Source organism: Arachis duranensis, chromosome 9 (genome assembly GCF_000817695.3).
Source record: "Arachis duranensis cultivar V14167 chromosome 9, aradu.V14167.gnm2.J7QH, whole genome shotgun sequence".
NCBI lineage: Eukaryota > Viridiplantae > Streptophyta > Magnoliopsida > Fabales > Fabaceae > Arachis > Arachis duranensis.
This window is the reverse complement of record NC_029780.3, coordinates 67,040,730-67,045,045: the sequence shown is the minus strand read 5'-3', so window position 1 is coordinate 67,045,045 and position 4,316 is coordinate 67,040,730.

Below are 4,316 nucleotides of genomic sequence, written 5' to 3'. Positions count from 1 at the left end.
ACATATCTCGCTTTGACGATTAAAATTGGTAGATTTCATGCATTAACCACCATCTTGCCCTATGTGCTTGAATGTATCCTAAGAAGATCGATTTGCTTGTGACCAAGTGGATAGTAGCACCCATCTTAGTTGCATTCATGTAAGTAGATTGCATATCATGAATCTCTTGCCTTTGTGATTCTTAGGTCTTTTACTTCTCTCTAAGCATGAGGACATGCTATAATCTAAGTATGGGGAGGTTGATAAACCCCATTTTTAGGGTTTATCTTGCATAGAATTTAAGTGTTTTATCAATGATCCTATGCACGTATTCATATAAAAATGCATGATTTTGTGTTCCTTTCCCAATTTTGCCTCATGAATGAAAACATACTTCCTTTGCACTAAATTAGATATATTTTTAACCCTCCTTTAGTATCATTCAAAGCCGTGATCCGTGTGTTAAGTGGTTTCAGAGTTTATAGGGCAAGGATGACTTGGAGGGGAGAATGGGAGCATGCATAAAGGACAGGAGCATGGAAAAATTAAGATTTGGGAATTTCAGCAGCGGTGCGCGTGCGCACATCGTGCGTCTGCGCAGATTTGAGCCGCTAGGAGCCAAAGCCAGGGGCCAAGCTACGAGCTGGCGCATTTAGCGGCTGGTCTATGATCCTCATGGACGTGCCCGCGCGCGTTACGCCTGCACGCGGATTGCGATTACCCCAGTGGCGCGTGCGCGTATGTGCGCGTATGCGCCGATGGTCGCACATGATTTTTTAAGAAAGCACGTGACCAGAGCGCAGAGGCAGTTAGAGACCCTGTTTTGGGGTAGAGCTTTGGCGGGAAAAGCTTAAGAAGGCCAATGATTGAAGGGCTAAGGACTTTTCCACTCATTTTTACTTTTTCGTAGATATTTTCCTAGAGTTGGTTACATTTTGGGTAGAGAGAGAAGCTCCAACCTCTCTCTAGGATTTCATTCTCTATTGCAATTCTCCTTTGATTCTCTTGGTGAGATCCATTGTAATTCACTTTTTCTTTGATGCAATTAGTAGATCTATTCTTCTCATATTCTCAATTTGTGTTCTTTTGATTCTCTCACTTTGGATCTAGCTTTGACTTTGTTACTTGGATTTGGACTAGTGAATTGAGGTATTTTCATATCCATTTACTTGCAATTGTTCAATTGTTGATGATTGTGTGATTTAGATCTCTTGATTTCAACTCTTCATCTCAATTACATAATGTCTCTTATGAATACTCACCAAATGTTTGATAAAATGATAACACTAGCCATAGAGTAAAATTCTTTCACTTGGCATAAGGATTGAACTATTGGAGATACTTGAATAGTGGATGTCAATTGTTGATTGAGAATTAAGAATTGCTAATTGACTTGGAGTGCACTAAAGTTAGCATCACCTAGGGTGAAGCTAGGACTTGTGACCAAGCTAGTTACTTTCACTTGAATCTCCTCTATAATTAGGGGTCAACTAAGTGAAGCAAGACTCAATTGTCATCATAATTGAAGGAAGCTATGGGGATGGAACTTCCAATGCTCGTCCTTGGCCAAGTTCTTTAATATTGTTTGTTTGATTGTTTAAACTTTGTTAGCTTGCATTCTCATACCAACTCCCAAAAATCACAAAAGACTTTGACTCCCTAAGCAATAATGAGCACTCTAATGCAAGTCCAAGGGAGGACGACTTGGGATTACTACTCTCAATTATAGATTGTAGAATTGTTTGATGCAAGATTTGAGTGTCGATTAGACTATACTCACGATTGTATTCACTACTAAATTCTATATCGACATACAAAATTTCGTTTATCACTTGGGGACAAGCAAAAATTTAAGTTTGGTGTTGTGATGAGCGGATAATTTATACGCATTTTTGGCGTTGTTTTTAGATAGTTTTTAGTATGTTTTAAGTTGTTTTTATTAGATTTTTAGTAGTTTTTAAGCAAAATTCACATTTCTGGACTTTACTATGAGTTTTTGTGTTTTTCGGTGATTTTAGGTATTTTCTTGCTAAAATTGAGGGACCTGAGAAAAAAATCTGATTCAGAGGCTGAAAAAGGACTACTAATGCTGTTGGATTCTGATCTCCCTGCACTCGAAATGGAATGGCGCGCTCTCAATTGCGTTGGAAAGTAGACATCCAGGGCTTTCCAGCAATATATAATAGTCCATACTTTGCTTGAGTTTTGACGACGCAAACTGGCGTTCAAACGCCAACTTCCTGCCCTATTCTGGCACTAAACGCCAAAAACAGGTTACAAGCTAGAGTTAAACGCCCAAAACAGGCTGCAAACTGGCGTTTAACTCCAAAGAAAGTCTCTACACATGAAAGCTTCAATGCTCAGCCCAAGCACACACCAAGTGGGCCCGGAAGTGGATTTCTGCATCATTTACTTATTTCTGTAACCCTAGTAACTAGTCTAGTATAAATAGAACTTTTTACTGTTGTACTAGGGGAGATCTTTGGACGATCTTTTGGAATATCTTTGGGATCATTTTTAGTCCTTAGACATTGGGGGCTGGCCTCACAGCCATGCCTGGACCATTATCACTTATGTATTTTCAACGGTGGAGTTTCTACACACCATAGATTAAGGTGTGGAGCTCTGTTGTTCCTCAAGTATTAATGCAACTACTACTGTTTTCTATTCAATTCAAGCTTATTCTTATTCTAAGATGTTCACTCGCACTTCAACCTGATGAATGTGATGATCTGTGACACTCATCACCATTCTCACTTATGAACGCGTGTGGTGCACAAAATTGTGATCATCAATGGCGCCATCAACATGGTACGCTCAATTGCAATCTCAACTCTTTATCACAACTTCGCACTACTAACCAGCAAGTGTACTGGGTCATCTAAGTAATAAACCTTACGCGAGTAAGGGTCGATCCCATAGAGATTGTTGGTATGAAGCAAGCTATGGTCACCTTGTAAATCATAGTCAGGCAAACTCAAATGGGTATGGATGATATACGAATAAAACATAAAGATAAAAATAGAGATACTTATGTAATTCATTGGTAGGAATTTCAGATAAGCGTATGAAGATGCTTGGTCCCTTCCGTCTCTCTGCTTTCCTACTGTCTTCATCCAATCCTTCTTACTCCTTTCCATGGCAAGCTGTATGCAAGGGTTTCACCGTTGTCAGTGGCTACCTCCCATCCTCTCAGTGGAAATGTTCAACGCACCCTGTCACGGCACGGCTATCCAACTGTCGGTTCTCAATCAGGTCGGAATAAAATCCAGTGATTCTTTTGTGTGTTTCACTAACGCCCAGCCTTCAGGAGTTTGAAGCTCATCACAGTCATTCAATCACTGAATCCTACTCAGAATACCACAGACAAGGTTTAGACCTTCCGGATTCTCTTGAATGCAGTCATCAATTCTAGCTTATACCACGAAGATTCCGGTTAAAGAATCCAAGAGATATCCACTCAATCTAAGGTAGAACGGAGGTGATTGATAGTCACACGTTCATAGGTGAGAATGATGACGAGTGTCACGGATCATCACATTCATCAAGTTGAAGAACAAGTGATATCTTAGAACAAGAACAAGTTGAATTGAATCGAAGAACAATAGTGATTGCATTAATACTCGAGGTACAGCAGAGCTCCACACCTTAATCTATGGTGTGTAGAAACTCCACCGTTGAAAATACATAAGAACAAGGTTCAGGCATGGCCGAAAAGCCAGCCTCCCAATGATCTAAGATAGCATAAGAACAAGGATAGCTACCAAGATGAAAATACAATAGCAAAGGTCCTATTTATAAAGAACTAGTAGCCTAAGGTTTACAAAAGATGAGTAAATGACATAAAAATCCACTTCCGGGCCCACTTGGTGTGTGCTTGGGCTGAGCATTGAAGCATTTTCGTGTAGAGACTCTTCTTGGAGTTAAACGCCAGCTTTGGTGCCAGTTTGGGCGTTTAACTCCCATCCTTGTGCCAGTTCCGGCGTTTAACGTTGGGAATTCTAAGGGTGACATTGAATACCGATTTGGGCCATCAAATCTTGGGCAAAGTATGGACTATCATATATTTCTGGAAAGTCCAGGATGTCTACTTTCCAACGCCATTGAGAGCGCGCCAATTGGGCTTTTGTAGCTCCAGAAAATCCACTTCGAGTGCAGGGAGGTCAGAATCCAACAGCATCTGCAGTCCTTTTTAGTCTCTGAATCAGATTTTTGCTCAGGTCCCTCAATTTTAGCCCGAAAATACCTGAAATCATAGAAAAACACACAAACTCATAGTAAAGTCCAGAAAAGTGAATTTTAACTAAAAACTAATAAAAATATACTAAAAACTAACT